Source organism: Trachypithecus francoisi, unplaced genomic scaffold, assembly GCF_009764315.1.
Source record: "Trachypithecus francoisi isolate TF-2019V2 unplaced genomic scaffold, Tfra_2.0 Lachesis_group20, whole genome shotgun sequence".
NCBI lineage: Eukaryota > Metazoa > Chordata > Mammalia > Primates > Cercopithecidae > Trachypithecus > Trachypithecus francoisi.
In genome coordinates this window covers 58,816,426-58,833,421 of record NW_022681466.1, presented here as the reverse complement: position 1 = coordinate 58,833,421, position 16,996 = coordinate 58,816,426, and the positions used below count along the sequence as shown (strand labels likewise).

The 16,996-nt window shown below is 39.5% G+C and overlaps 1 protein-coding gene and 1 long non-coding RNA gene across 4 annotated transcripts in view; one reads left to right on the top strand and one right to left on the bottom strand.

Moving 5' to 3' along the window:
• HS3ST3A1 (heparan sulfate-glucosamine 3-sulfotransferase 3A1) overlaps positions 1-16,996 on the bottom strand; it is a 108,157-nt gene that overhangs the window by 24,483 nt on the left and 66,678 nt on the right. The gene's annotated exons all lie outside the window — the stretch shown is intronic.
• On the top strand, positions 5,349-11,257 carry LOC117067672. 3 transcript variants are annotated; one of them, XR_004430819.1, is made up of 3 exons: positions 5,349-5,633; positions 7,287-7,295; positions 10,824-11,257. It is a non-coding gene; the product is annotated as an uncharacterized LOC117067672 (long non-coding RNA). The 3 variants fall into 3 exon arrangements; XR_004430817.1 differs by having other exon boundaries at positions 7,287-7,324; XR_004430818.1 differs by having other exon boundaries at positions 7,287-7,324; positions 10,158-11,257.

Sequence of the window (16,996 nt, the reverse complement as noted above, 5' to 3'; positions counted from 1 at the left end):
TTATTATTATTTTTTTTTTTTGAGAAGGAGTCTCACTCTGTCGCCCAGGTTGGAGTGCAGTGGCAATTCTCCTGCCTCAGCCTCCCAAGTAGCTGGGATTACAGGCGCCCACTACCATCTCTGGCTAATTTTTGTATTTTTAGTAGAGACGGGGTTTTGCCAGGTTGGCTAGGCTGATCTCGAACTCCTGACCTCAGGTGATCTGCCTGCCTTGGCCTCCCAAAGTGTTGGGATTACAGGCGTGAGCCACCGTGCCTGGCCGTAAATTTATTTTCTAATAGAGTTTTATTATAGTTTATCAGGGACAACTGGGAGAGGAAGGATTCTAGAAGAAAAGTGCTTTAAAAAATGGAGGCATAAGAGATTAGTGCTTGAGAAAACAGAGGCATATTCAGAGAAGTATAAGTGGCTCGGTCTTGCTGGAGGGTGAAGTAGGAAGGATCCTATAGTCTGACTTATATGAATTTAATTTACAGAAATTACAGTGGACATGCACAAATATTTACGCAAGATGGTGTCTACTGTAGCACTGTTAACAAACTTCTCAAAACAGGAATTAACTTAATGACTATTAGCTTATTCATCATTAGAGGACTGCTGAAAAATCTCTAATTTATTCATATAATGTAACATTTCCCAGTGTTAAAAAGATTGAGTTACATCTGTTTCCAATGACCTAGAAAGATCCCCAAAATAGTATTAGGTTACAAAACAAGTCATAAAACGATAAGATACTATCTCATGTTTGTAAAAACAGGCAATAAAAAATATGTTTTGAGTTAGAATGTGTTTTAGTATTAGGTTGAGTGTGTTGACGGCTCCAATTCTTCTTTCTTCTCTTTATCCTTGCCATTTGCCATGGAATTTCTAGTTTTTGTGTCAGGAGTGGAATCTGTTTTCCCATTTCATGATAGTTTATCCATGTGACTTGCTTTGGCCAATGAAACATTAGCACTTGTGCTATAAGAAGAGACTTGAAAATTCTTCATCACTGTGAGGACATGTCTGGGCTAGCCTTCTGAAGGATGAAAGGCAGATGGAACAAAGTAAAGCCACCTCAGTTATCCCAGGAAAGCCTTCCCTAGGTCAGCCTTCAGCCAGCTAATTCCTCTGCTCAGGCTCAGCCAAGATCAGCAGAGCCATCTGGTCGACCCACAGCTGACCACAGACACATAAGCAAGGCCAGCTGCGATCCCAAGTTAGTCTGGATCAGCTAAAACCTGCAGACTTATAAAATAAATAACTGTTATTGTATGTCTCTGAGGTTTTGTGGTAATGTTATGAAGCATTATTTTAGCCCTAGATAACTGATAGGCTATATTTGTATATAATATAAGTTTACCAAAAATCTGGACAGATACATAACAAATTATTAACAGTGGTTACCTCTAGGAAATGGAATGGTTGGTCAACATTGTACTTCCACACACTGAAAGTATTGATGTACCCTCTAAGAAATCGAATTGCTATTTTTGCTTTGATCCATTTTCTCTCCTTAATGTGTTCTTAAAACACCAAAAATAGATAAGAAAATAGGACTTGATCCTGGTGGCTGCCTAGGGCCTTAAGATTAGGTCTGAATGGTTACAGAACTAACATTCTAAAAAGTTTGAGAATAGTTGGCTTTTGTTCTTATCTATCACTCTGATAGGCTGAACATCAGTGAATGAGACACTTAAACTCTATTTTAGCCCATTTTTCCTTATTTATAAAGCCACAGAAGGCTGATGCCAGGGGTGAGATCATTGAGATAATGATTGTGTCTATTTTGAAGAGGAACAGCCATAGAAGAAACTGTTAAGAGTACCCAAAGTTCTGTATAAAAGTATTATAAACTGAAAGTGCTTAGAATAGCAATGATGATGACGATGATGATGATGATGATGATATGCCAATTTTAACCCACACTAAGAACCAACTGCCATATGATCTATTAATCTTCTTAAGATTGACCTAATTTGGCCTTCCAGTTTATTAAAATAGCTGAGTGATTTTATAAGTAAGTGGATTCTGATGTATGGTTATTTTATTCATTCATCCCAACTCTCTGGGAGAAAATTTAATTACTGTTTTAATCTTTACCAAGTCTAGGAAAGAAAAAAGTAACTCCAAGCTATTGATTTGGTTTGGTTGCTCACCCCACATTAAGCTTCGACCAATAGTTTTAACAAATGGCAAGCATTTAAAATAACTGTAGACATCCAAAATATCAGAAAGTCATCTCCTGTGTGAAGCATAGAACTTATTAGAGGTAACAGGATGGGAAAATAGCATGAAAATATGTCAGGTTTGAGGGTTAAAAGTACCTGGCTCCATCTCCTGATAACTATCTGATCCTAAGTTTCTCAATTTCTGTGTATTAGCTTCCTCATCCATTGAAAATAAATAATGAATAGAAAATTCATGTTATGGAAATTAAATTCAGTTACTTGCTACCACCTCCCTACACCTACCCTCTAATTAATAAAAAGGCTGGTAAAGGATCAATAAAGAATGATATGCTATTGCTATGGATACTCTTCATGTCTCTGATGCTATTGCTTTGACTCATTAATTTTCCTTTCCCCAGTATGCTATTATTTTCTAATGTCTGCTTAAGCAGTGATACGAAACAAAACCTGATACACTTTAGGACAGTTTCATTATCATTCGGTCTTCTTAAATCTACAATATGTTTGAGGGGAAACAAGCCTTTGAAAATTGTATCAGTCCTACTGTACATTCAGATATTATAAGATCCTGGTCAGAAGACATACGGTCACTTGCCCAATGTTATATCAACAGAATGGGAACAAAAATGTAGGACCCTATTCTCCTGGCCAGAGCAACCTCTGAAATATTTCCCAACCAGTCTATGTCTGTAAAACAAGTCCATGGCGAGCTAACAATCCTCAATGCCAAAGAATATGCAAATATTTTCACTCGGTTTTTTTTTTTTTTTCTTTTTGAGATAGAGTCTCGTTGTGTCACCCAGGCTGGAGTGCCATGGCGCAATGTCCACTCACTGCAACCTATACCCCCTGGGTCCAAGCGATTCTCCTGCCTCAGCTTCCCAAATAGCTGGGATTACAGGCACCCGCCACCAGGTCTGGGTAATTTTTGTATTTTTAGTAGAGATGGGATTTCACCAAGTTGGCCAGGCTGGTTTCTAACTCCTAACCTCAGGTGATCCACCCACCTCGACCTCCCAAAGTGGTGGGATCATTTAGATTTTTAAAGTGCTTATTCATTGGAAAACTAGAACAATATCCCTGTATGTTGAGTTTGCTGAGAGTTTGCTCTGACAACCTCAAATCTTCCAACCAAAAACAACTTCATGGGCTTCTTTCCAAATTCTCTATGGTTTACAAGCATTCTGTTGGGCTTCCCCAGTCCCACTGACACCCTTTCTTCTACATGGCAACAGCTGTCTGTGGTGGCAGCACTCCCAAACTCTTGCTTCTGAGTTTGAGTGACCATTTGCCTCTTGGCCGGGTTGGTTTACAGACTCCATCAGAAGTCCCCGTGCTTTGTGTTCTGCTTTCAGATCCTTTGCTAATTGCTTCTTTCTTTTGAGGGGCACAAAAACTGCCTGAGCTTCCCTGCCCCAGTAGGCAGGATGTTCTCTGCTTTCAGATGTGTCAGCCCTTCCAAAATGTACTCTTGATCTTGGGAAAAGAAGTAATTAGCCTGATGGGGAATACACTGCTGTTTCAGCAGTTTTCTCACTGCTGGGTTTTGAAGTAATAGAGGGCCAGGCAGGTCAGAAAGAAGTTGAGTGCTGTTGAGTTTCAATGCCCCACTAAGCTCACATAGCAACTACTGGCACTCAAAGCTCATTAGTTCTAACCCAACACTGCTAATCGCCCCGAGTGATGAATCCACTTTCATGGACACTTAGAGAGGTATTTGCTAAATAACATTTAACCTCAGCGTGCCCTGCATGGCCTTCAAGGTCTCAAAAGTTGATATAAACTTGAAGAAAGAGTACATTAAGCATTATCATAGGAAAGATGAGCCTACGTTGTGGAGTCCTCATATAGACAAAAATCGCTCTGATGATTCCTCTTACAAGAACTTTATCATATTGTTACAGGCAATGTTCCTCTCTTCTTGGTAACCCTAGGATTGAGGGAAGTGTGTTTGGATCTGTGGCTACAACTCTTTAGATATGGGTTTCTCGACCCCAACACTATTGATATTCCAGGATGGATAATTATTTGTTTGGGGGCTGTTCTATGCATTGTAGAATTTGGGCAGCATCTCTGGACTGCATAGATAGATGCCAGTAGCAACCTCCCTTTCCTCCACTCTCCCTCCAGGGTGTGATAACAACTACTAGTGTCTCCAGACGTGGCAAATGTCTCCGGGGGCCAAAATTGTCCTTTGATGAAAACCACTGCTTTAGAAAATTGCCATCAACGTTGCATTTAAAAAGTGGAATACAGTAAAATAGGATCAGAAAAGAAAATGTCAGACAACATAGCGTAAGAGAAAGTACTGTTTCGTAAACATGTATTTCATATTCATCTGTTTGTGTGTATGTATATGCCTATAAATAACATGGATTATGGTTAAAAAAAAAAGTTAACAATACTGAGAGACTTGACCCTCAGAAAGTCTATTGTTTATCTGTGCTATTACTAAGAGATGGGTTACAGTCTCCCATTTAGAAATCTATTTCTCTTCAATATTGTATTGTATGCTTTTGTTTGATTGTTTTTCATTTAGTATGGTTTTCTTTCAACAACTAATGGGCACTTTGTTTTCTACCTTATTGAGACAAGGTTAGTGATTTCTGTCTACCTTAGATAATATAAAAGTATCAAAACAAAATATCATAGGTCATCCAGGAGATTAGGAAGTCTATATACTGAGGGAAATAGCAAAATATGTGCAAAGCTGCCCAATCTCACCATCTCTGGGCTTATTATATATTTCAGGAGACAATTATTAAGCAATGTGTATTTAAATCTCACTTTATAGACAGATGACACAGGTTAGATGGTTAATACCAAGCTAAATTAGACAGGAAAACGGCCATTTGCTGTCAGTTGGGGACATACGAATGAACACATAAAAACTGAAACAATAAAAAATGGCAAAATATTATTTAATGATACCAAAGCTGTTTCAAGTCAAGTCAAGTTTCATAGACCAAAAAAACCTAAAAACAAACAAAAAAAGCAAGTACAAAAGATAACCTTTTCAGTTTTGGCCATAAGTTTGTGGTAACCCCAGAACACAGAAGTGGAGTTTTATTGAGAGTGATAAAGCACATATTCAAGCTAAAACAGACAGCTAGGGTGAGTGAGAAATGCTGAATGCTTAGAAACAAATAGAAATGGGTCAAGATAGGAACCAAAGGCAGAAGTGAGAAGTTACACAAGCTAGGAATTTCACAAAAAAGAGAGGATGAACTAGGTCTCAAGAGTCCAGCATCTAAGATGCTAGGATCAAACTAAAGACGAAGTGAAGCTTTCTCTATTTTCTTCTTAAATATTTCCTTTCTAGAAAAAGATAAATAAATAAATAAACCCAATCTGCATTTGAAGATCTGGCCATGTAGTTGTATGGAAAGTGAGTGAAATAACAAGGAAAAGACGAAGAATATGGCCTGTCTAGTTAATTTCTTGAGCAGGAAACTGGATCAGGTAACTGAAACAAAAAATGTAATCGTGGGTAAGACAAAGCCTGGATATTTGACAACCCACATTTGGGGTAAAATTAGGAAGACAGAGGGTGGTGTCATGTAGAAGAGGAAACCAAAAGGATGCAGGAAATCATTTGTAAACGTGCCTGTGATCTATAGTGTTGAATATCAAATGTTGCAAAGATGTTGAGAAAAGGCAGATCTGACAATGGTGGATTGCTATTGCTCCTGGAAAGAGGTTTCTATAGAATGCGTGCCCTCCACACTAAGAGAGGTTTTCTGGGTGCTACAGAAAATAGGTAAGAGTGAGTTTTACACGGAGAAACCTCCAATAGTTTTCTCTCGGTAAGTTTTTGCCTGTTTTCAATTGGCTGTTTCAATTCATTATTGCAGAGTTATGTAATGTATATTTTATAATTTCTTGGCCATACCTAGTCTCATTGTTTTATTACTTTTTGTTCTTTTTAAAGTTTGGGGGCATGAATGCTTATTTACCCATTTTCATTCTATCTTAATACTAAAATACATAAAAATGTGAATTCATTCTACTTACATCACTGACTGTAAAAATATGATAGGTATATAGTGTTATCATTTGGCTCTTACATAAATGGTCTTTAACTGCTTGTTTGATTTCCTCTTTAAAGGTTTTTAAAAAGTAGTTTTTAACCTTATATTGATTTTATTAATTTTATTTTTCCTTCGTTATTACTTGTCACTTACAGAGTATGAGTTTGTGGCCAAGTATATACACATTTTACAAATATTTCACAGACTTTTGAAAAGACTATTCTCTGTTTGTAGATAAGTAGCCTTCTGGTAGCTATTAATCAGATCAAAATTAAGCCTATATATTTGAGACAGGGTCTCACTCTGTCACCCAGGCCAGAACACAATGACATGATCTCAGCTCACTAAAGCCTCAAGCTCCAGGGCTCAAGCGATCCTTCTGAGTCAGCCTCCTGAGTAGCTGGGACTACAGGCATATACTACCACACCCGGCTAATTTTTGTGTTTTTTGTAGATATGGGGTTTCACCATGTTGCCTAGGCTGAGGACTCTGATGATCTGCTCACCTCAGCTTCCCAAAGTGTTGGGATTACAGGTGTGCGCCACTGAGACCGGCTTAAGCATATTTTTGATATGTCTATATTTATCCTCGTTTTTCCAATTGCTCTAGCAAAAGTTCAAATGAATGTATTAGAATATTCCACCAGTACTGTGATATTTTTTAAAAATTTCTACATGTTCTATGGATTGTATCAATATCAATTTCCTGGTTTTGGTATGGTACAATAGCTATAGAAGGTGATAACATTGGGAGAGGCTGGGTGAAGGGTACATGAGAACTTTTTGCAAAATTTATTCACATTTCTATAAATCTATAATTGTTTCCAATTTAAAGTAAAAATAAATTTAAAAATTCACTGCTTGCATTTCTAACAGCTTTCATGTCATATATTTTGATGTTAGTGGTTATGTCATCTACTACATAAAGGTTCATAAATCTCAAGCTATAAATTATACCCTTGATTATTAAAAATAGATACTTTTGTTTTATTTAACATGTTTTACCTTGAATTTTACTTTGCCTGATGCTAATTTTGTGACCCCAGATTGCTTTCTTTTATTTCCTTTCTTTTCTGTCTTGCAGTGTGTATGTGTGAGTGTGTCTGCGTACTCCCAAGTCTGGTAAGTCAGCTTTAACAATCCTATATTTTTAAACTTATTTCATTTCGTTTTAGTGTGTCTATTACAAATAAGAAATAACGACCACAGCTTTTTATTCCGCCTATTATCATATAATTTTAGTTCATTCATTTTTATTGTGATGCCTTAACTTTCTTTATACCTTAACCATATCAGGTAATTTGGACAGTTAAAAATTATTGTCCTAAATGTTTTTCTCCTTAAAACTGTAATATGAGGCTAACGCTTTCTGAAACATAATATTTCAAGGAAGACATCTAATGCCAGCATTATATATTTTTTTCCTCTGAGGCAATCTGTTTTTGTCATCTAGATAATTGTAGGGTTTTTGTTTGTTGATGTTGTTGTTTTCCCTTGATTAAACTTTTCTCCTTGGAATCAGGATACATTTAGGCCACTTTCATTACTTTTGCATGATACTCAGTTAACCTTTTCAAATTACAGACTGAAATCTGGAGAAAACAAATTAGAGATTTTCTCCAGTTTTCTCCCATTTCATACAGAAACTCTGTATCATAGAGGGTCAGGAAGGGAGGACATTCATTCTGATCCCTCCAATTGACTCTGTTCTTCTAAACGACTGAGTTTTATGTTTGATCATGTTTCTTCCTGCTGACCTTACAGGGCCCCAGAGGTGGATCTGTATTTGTCCGTATTTGTGACTGAAACGGCTTCCGTTTTTCCGAGTGCCTGTTGAAATCTGTTCAGGGCCAGAGGAAGGGAGAAGAGAAACGTTACCTTTTTTTTTTTTTTCTGTGATTTACTTTATCAAAATAAAAGTCAAATAAATATCCCAAGAGGAGAAGGCAGGGAGAGAGCCCAGGAACTAGTATGCCAAGGCTGAGACCTGAGGCTGGCTGCACTAAGCCCCCAGCTGTATTTGGCATGATATCCTAGGAGACTGGGATATCAGCGCTCCAGGCACCCACCTTGTCATCTGCAGGCCTGAATCCTGCTTGTTCAGTCCTTGCCCTTGGTGTCTCCACAGGGCAGTCTTAGAATCTGCCCTCTGCGCTGCATTGCAGCGCACCCTCCCTGGGGCCCAGTATCTAAGCTCCAGAGTTTGCAGATGGTCCCTTCTGTTTCCTTCTGAGAACAAGCTTTCCTTCAGTGCCTCCTGTCCCAACTTCCCAATTGCTGTTGCCTCAATCCAGACTTCCCTGCATTGTATCTTAGAGAATGTATGAGCTCTTTGCTGGTAGATGGTGATTGTCTTTTTTCTATTACTGACAGTGCTTTTTCCTTATTGCTACTATTTCTTTGGCCATGTCACTGGGAATCTGGGGAAAGGAAACACTTGAAGCACAGGTTTTTATTACCAAATTGAACTTGGATGCAACTGTAATTTTTTAAATATACATGTTATTGGGTTGGCCTGTGATTAATTTTCATTTCCTCAAGGTTAAAAAATATATATTCTCCTCACCTGAGGATACTAGGCAGATCAGAGTAAAGTAAAAGCCATTCACAGTGGTTATTTTCTTTTTCTTTTCTTTTTTATTTTTTTGAGACAGAGTTTCACTCTTGTGGCCCAGGCTGGAGTGCAGTGGGATGATCTCAGCTCACTGCAACCACCGTCTCCCAGGTTCAAGCGTTTCTCCTGCCTCAGCCTCCCGAGTAGCTGGGATTACAGGCATACACCACCATGCCCGGCTAATTTTTTTTTGTATTTTTAGCAGAGACGGGTTTCTCCATGTTGGTCAGCCTGGTCTCGAACTCCCAACCTCAGGTGATCCACCCACCTTGGCCTCCCAAAGCTCTGGGATTACAGGCGTGAGCCATCACACCTGGTCCATGGAGGTCGTTTTCTATGGGGGCTGCCACATACTTTGCTGCTGGCTGGTCACTATTCTGGGGACTGAGAACCCCATTTCCAGAGACTTCTTGCACAATGGACTGTTCCAGTACCGAATAACCTACCTACTTTGCCTTCCTCAAGCCCCGAGAGCTGAGGCTGCTATACGTGGGAAATAGCAGGTCTCAGGACTGAACCCAGACAGTCTGGGTGTGCGCTTACCTTCCACTCCTTTCTTTCATTCCTTTAAACTGATTTTTTTCTCTCTCTCTCCTGAACTAAAGATACTGAACTATGTTCCTATCTGCTATGCCCACAAAATGATCCTTTAGAAAAAGGGGAGGGAGGGCACGGAGCATGAAAAAGAAAAAGGGACAGAATACCCAAGGGACACAGAGTTGATTCTGTCTAATTATACTTTTTAAATTCCCCTAATTGCTCTGTTAAATTATTGATGTGGAAAGTGTTTCCTTTTAGGGAGGGAGTTAAGTAATCAAGAGCCCTGAGGACCAAGAAGACAGACATCACCTGCTCTGGGTTTAGTAATTAAGGCATTATCCGTCACCCCAGGAGCGGAGTGGACCCTGGTGGGAGAGTGAAGCCCCCGGTCCCCACAGCACAAAGATTGCTCACCACAAAGTGCCAAGAGCTCAGGGTCTTTGGAAATGCATCTAAGATAACCTCACAGCCCAGCAGCTTCTAGGAAGACTGATTGATCAACAGAAAGGGAAACAGACTCTGCTCCTGTGTATTCCCATTCTGCTCATTGATTTTCCTCCTTTTACAAACATTTGTTCATAGGCTTCCAACTATGGCTGCAGCGGATCTGGCTTTGAGGATTTTAGCTCCCCTTCATTATCTGTAGTTGTGTGGGGACTTCAAGTCACAAAAGGCTAATAGTTAAAGTGTCAATATTCTTGGTTGCTGTTTGCTTTTTTGGGAAATGTATAATTGAAGTACAATGACCCAGTGCAGATATCACGATATCACTAATAATGTTCTTTTTTTTTTTTTTTACAGCTATCAATATTCATTCTTCTTGGCCCCCAGGAATAGGCAGTGCCTCCTGGGTTAGCCAGATATATGTATATATACTGATCTGTGTCATTGGAAAGAAGGAGGAGATCTACTGGATTCTGATTTGGGATCCAATTCAGAATGGATCATACAGTCAGGGAAGTTATAACGCAGTATGAGTAACGAACATCTCCATTCCTAATGGAATGTGAAGGCTGCACTGTATAGGCTCCAAAGTCCCATCTATCTCTAATATTCTGGACATGTGAGTCAAGGAATAAAAACTCTGGCTGGCAACAAAAATGATGGGAAATGTGACAGGCACAGAGATGTCCTACTCAGATCACCCTTCAGGAAAGGACTTGCCTGCCATCCAGCTGTGTGACGTGTGGGCAGCCGACAGGTTTCAGCTGTTAGAGCCTTTAGGCTCCATCTCACTATCAAGCTCATGATTTGCTCACAGCAGAGCTTGGTCAATAGTGGAACAAGGTTGTGGCACCAAAGGTTAGCCCAGTGACTTGTGCTGAGCCATCTTTGCTCCAGAGCCTCCCATTGGTCTGGCAGAGACTGTCAGGTCTGCATGGGGGTCTGCCCAATCTAGCTTCCCTCCCTTTACTTGTACAGATTTCCCTCTCTATGACACCTTTTGTACTTCTAACTCCCTCTTAGGATCCGCTTCCTGGAGAACCTCCATGGTGACAGAGGATGAGTTGCAAACAAAGTGGCGTACGATGCAGAAGAGGGTGCGATGGATCCACCCACTGGGGGAAAGGAGGAAGGCGAAATCGTGAAGGAAACAGTATTTGAGTTGACTTTGAAGATGAATAGGAGTTGAATGAGTAGGAAAGAAGAAAATAGACATTTGAAGCAGCAGGATGGACACATGCACAAAGGCATGATATAAAGAGCAGGATGTGGGAGCATGGGTAACGCATGGAACGATGTGGACGTGTGCAGTGGTGGGGGCGGGGGGTGAAGCGGGGAGATAAAGCTGGGAAATACAGGATCCAAGATAAACAGCTGTCACAAACGCTCTGTGTATACACTCCTATTGGTTTGTAGACTCTGATAAAGGGAAATGGTAGTCCTGGGAGAAGAATGAGCTGCACAAAGCAATAAAATATGTAGAATTCCATAGCATAGTATTTTTGACAGCCCTGAAACAGATATTTTACTTCTATGTAGGTGGTTTCCTTGGAAAAATAGCACCTGCTATTTGTTAGGGAGAGAATGAATTGCTTGACCCATGGTACAGTCAAATCAATCATATCATAACACCAATCTATCATGTAAAATTCATTCTCTAGGCCCACATTTTGAGGAAAGAAAATGGCAGTTAATATTCCTATTGCTGACTACTTATTCAAGAGAAGAAAAAGACATGTTTACGTGGTTCTAAAATAACTACCTTAAGCCCGTTATCAAATCCTAACAAGGAAGACCATCCATCCTAAAGAAGTTATTTTATAAATCATAATTTGTTTAATTAAAAAAAAATTTCCCAAACTGCATTCCAAGAAACACAGAATCCTATAGATTTTTCATTAAAATGCTTTCCACTGTCACCATAATACGGGAAACACTGTATGTGACAAATCCCATCTGACTTTTCACAGTGAATTTTAGAAGGTCCACAAACTTTAAAAGTCTACTGTAGAAAATCCATTCATGTTTGTTGAATTCATTTCCCATTCATATTTGATCACAAAATCCTCCTACCTTCATAACTCTTGTGAAAGATATGGAAACAACACTACAGGGAAAACATTTTGTGGGTTGACTTTGAGGAATTCAAAAGCATTTCATATCAAAACTTGCTGAACACAACCCCAAAGTCTCCCTTTAAATGTTTTAGGGTCACTCCATTAAATGAGAGGGTGGCTAAGCAGGTGGGTTCTAGAGCTCCCCTCCCCAATTCAATCATCGTGGATTGTATTATGTATTAAGAATTTGTAACAGATATTTAAGAAAAAAAAAAAGAGTTCTAGTGCTACAAACATTTGAAACCACAACAGTAATCAATCAATCTATTTAACTACACACACACACACACACACACACACAGATTGGGGTGGGCATATATCTACCATTAGGAAAAGGAGAAAGACCAGGGGCTTGATCTCAGAAGAAGAAATGCCTCCTTTTCATTCCTTTGAATAGATGCAACACAAACTTCCCAAAGGACACTCCTGCTCAGACATAGGTGATCCCACCTAAAATACAGTTTTGATTTTTAACTTTAATGAAGTTAAGAGGAAATTGCAAGGCTCATTATCACTAATCACTTGAGGTGTAAACGATGTCTACAAATGATATCCAGAAAAGATGGCAACAAGAATTTATGGGTCAAATGACAATCACAAAAGTAATATCAACAAGGTGGTCCACATGCATCATCTCTAATCCTGACAAATGCAAAGCAAGGTGGACATTACTGTTCCCACTCTCCAAATGACTAAAGTGTAGAGAGCTTCAGTAACTTGTACCAAGTTAGCCAGATGATAAGGTGGTGTGGAAGACTTGAACCCAAGACAGGCAGATTTCAAAAGCAGTCCTGTTACAAAGGCAGTGGGTAACACTAACTTTTAAAAACCATATATAGACAATCTAACAATCTGTTTGGTTATGAAACAAAATAGATGGATGCTTCTCAAAGTTAGCTCCCTTTGCAAGACTTGGGGGAGCCTGCCACCACCCCAAAAGCTGATAGTACTGAATCACGGCCTGTCTCTGCTTTATCCTCCCTATGACCACAGTCAGCACAACTCGCAGTCAATACAAGTATAAGCAACTCAATCTCTCAGTTTTCTGTATGTGGCTTTTCATTTTTTCAGTGACAAATGAATACGAGGCAGGCATTTTCTTTCTTCCACCCAGTGGTTTTACAGTATTGACTCAAGCCCCTCCTCTCTTCCCCCGAGACCTCTTTGAGGTGGGCCAGTGAGGGCCACTGATCCTTCTTCTCTGGCTACAAATGAACCCAGTGACTTCCACATTCTGATAAACAGAATCAGATGCTATTGAGTGTTTCCATTTGATTGGGTCAGGCAACTATCCTTGAGGTCACTTCAGTGTCATTTGAACCCAAAAGAATCCATGTATTACATGAACCTAAACTTCTTAATTTAATCCAACATTTAAGGAAAAGCATAAAAAGATGGCTGTGCAATCTTATCATGATACCTCTCCTAAGTGAATTCAAAGCAAAGCATGGATTGATTTTGCTCAAAGAATGACCAACTCTTAAAACATGTTCATTAGTAAATAACTCACTCTTCAAAATCAAGAACTCGGGGTTATATTTTCATCCATTTTTCTCACAGTTGCAGTTCCCGATGAACCAGCTCCCGTTGCATATCACCTTCCCTTTCATCAGAACAGGAGTTTTCAAATGGCAGGTGTAATTGTGGGGTTTGGGTGGGGTGCTCATCCTACCCCACATCCCAATATCTGAGGGAGGAAAATGAAATAGGTTTTGTCCCCTTTAAAAGTGTTTCAGACAGGAAAGACCTCCTTGAATGTTATAAACTTGAATGGGAAAAAATGTGCATTCTCCTTCCCCACCCCCACCCAGTTCCCAGCATCTTTGTTTGAACCAAGTCTCAAAAAACATGTAAATCTTGGCCCAGACTAAGCAAATCACCTTAAAAAGGAAGGTTAGAGAACTGTTTATTATTTGAAATGTCTCTCTCCAGACCTTATTTTTGATAAATTGGCTTCAGCTTCATTACTTCATGATATATCTCCCTTGACATTTAATTATACTTACTCCAAACACATTAAGCAAATCAGTCTGAACAGCTTCTTATTAATATGCAAATTTCTCCTTTGAAAACCCATGAATCTGTGAAAAATCTCTTTAGGCTTCCATTAAACCCACTCAGGAAGTTGTATACCTCACACAGACACTTGCCTCATTCACTGACTCAATGATTCAGCATTTACTAATTGTCTGAGTTAACTATTCTGGCCACATCAAGGGGAGGTGGTAGGAAAGAGAGAGGGGACAGGGAACCAAATGGGATTCAGAAGCTGAACACTTAAAAGATGAATGATCAGAGGCCAGGCTTGAATTAGCGGCTGGTAATTAGAGCTCAAAATCAAGGCTCTTTGCAAGCACAATCAGCCAGATGAGTTGAAACAGCATACTTTAAGGGGAGAAGCCACGGACTTAGCTCACCGGTGACTTCTCTGGCAATTCTGTTTCAGATGAAGACGGGCTGCTGAACACAGGATCTTCTACACATCTCTTATGCCCTCCCAAGTGCTGGCTGCACTTGTGTTCCTTTACCATTGCATTTGCAAAAGATCTGACTGTCATCAGGTAACACAGTGGGGCATAGGTAGAGCAGTCCTAGTTAGGAATGGTGCCAGGAAGACCAGGGGCCGACCAGGAGAATGCTGAGTTCAAATTAGGAAACAGGGTCCTAAGGCTGTCGGGAGGTCAGAAGCAAATTTCAAAGAAGCCTGAATTTCAGAAATTGACAAAGCCCAGCGCTTCAGGAGCTAGCCGAACACCTAGCAACAAGGAGATGGAGGCAGTATCATGAGGAAATCAGTTTTCCAAGAGAGTCCAGGGCCCGAGGGGGGTCAGGATGAAAGGGGAATAAAGTGTAAAGTAGAGATCAGCACAAGCAAGACGTCTGGGTATTAAGAGTTTACGAGAGAGTCGCTCTTAAGTATCTGCTGATGGAATACTGAAGATGGGGAAAGACAATTATTTTCCATAGTCCTATCAGACAAAAGTCTGAAATTAGGGATATCTGAGCAGCAGGAGATAGAAGCATCAGAGAGCAGCATGCAGGATTCAGGTTCTGGAGGTTTTTATCACCTTTGTTGAATATTTCCAAGACATCTTTGCAACTAGTAAACAATATGGTTATGGTTACACACACACAAATATATATATATATATGCTTTGACTTAAGATGAAAATGGAGGAAATATAATAGGTTCTTTTCAGTGACATCTGGATCTCACCCTGAATAATCTCATCCACTCTAGACCTCAGTCCCATCATCTTATCAAAAAAGGACAACAGCACCTGCTCCATCCTTTTTATAGTGTGGCTGTAAGAATTAAATTGAATAGAACATGTTAAGATTGTGGAGGAGGGGGGAACTGTGCAAAGTTTAAAATATATACATGTATAAGGTTAATATATATAGTCAAGTTAGGCTTTCTCATTTGCATACCAACCTTGTAAATGGCATCCACTGCTAAATAGAAATTAAACTGCTTAACAAGGGAAATAGGAAAGAAATAATATTTAATACATATCTGCTATAATCCACACACTACTTAAGGTGACTTTTGTAGTTTATCTCACTTGATCCTTACAGCGACCCTGAAGAAACAGAAAAAGGAAATGTCATCGTCCTAAGTCTTGTTCGGAAGGAGAAAAGTCTAGAACAGAGACTCTGTTTTCAATAAGTTCCCAGATCTTTAAAGGGGAGATAAGAAAAACAATAATGAAAATATACAAAGAATTCTTATAATCTGAAGTTATTAATTTTTTTTTTTTTTTGAGGCGGAGTCTCGCTCTGTCGCCCAGGCTGGAGTGCAGTGGCGCAATCTCGGCTCACTGCAAGCTCCGCCTCCCGGGTTCACGCCATTCTCCTGCCTCAGCCTCCCAAGAAGTTATTAATTTTTAAGGCAACTCTGTATCTGGCATTTGAGATTGGTTACATTCATGGCAAAGAATTTAAGTCAAAATAACGAAAAGCAGGAGAAATCTGTTTGCATCAAGATAGAAAGATGTTATTTTCGTGGAAACAACTTCCTAAAGCTTTAGATAGGGTCTATAATTTGAACAAATAGGAGAGTAATAACCCAAAATGAAAAAAAGAACAAAATGTTCAGTGATACTTATTGTCATCAAAGATCATAGTCCAGAGTATAAAGTTCTTTTCTTACTTGTTTAAAATTCCTGCCTCTTATTTAGTGTAACAAATAAGAAGAGAAATAACTTAACATAGGAAGGACTATAAATCCCTGAAGAGTTTCTCTGAGAGCATTTTCACAGATGTCTCAGAGAAAGAGGGAGAAAGAAATTAGGATGAATTTAGTGTTTTTGAGAAAACTAGCCAGAAATACCGATTTGGGTACTTTCTTTTGCCTCAATTCCGTAGATCCCAAAGCAATCACAAGCATTAGAGTCTTGTTATGAAACCATAACCTGCAACTTTTCTTTCCCTTGACTAGGTAGGTAGAATAATGTGGGAGGATGAATGCATGATGTGGAGAGTCCAAATCCTTCTTGCCCTACTTAGTAGTAGCTGTGATAACTTAAGTCTTTGTTTCTTTGTTTCTATAAATGGGGTTAATGTCTAACTTACAGTGTTACTGAGAAAATTAAAGCAGATACAATATTTAAAATGCTTGGAATAGGTACTCAAAAATGGAAAAGATTGCTATTAAACACACTCCTTGAAGACAGGAAACCTTTTATTGCACTTTGCCTCCTTCAGGGCATTTGAACAGAGCAGACTCTCATCACATAACAGTCAGTTCTTGTTATTCTAAGTAATTATGTTCTATAAAGTTGCTGCAGGCCAGGTGCGGTGACTTACACCAGTAATCCCAGCACTTTGGGAGGTAGAAGGAGGTGGACTGCTTTAGCCCAGGAATTTGAGACCAGCCTGGGTAACATGGCGAAACCTCATCTCTACAAACTACAAAAAAAAAAAAACTATCCGGGTATGGTGGCATGCACCTGTAGTTCCAGCAACCTGGAAGAATGAGGTGGGAGGACTGCTGGAGCCCAGGGAGATCAAGGCTGCAATGAGCCGTGATGGTGCCACTGCCATCCAGCCTGAGGAACAAAGTGACACCCTGTCTCA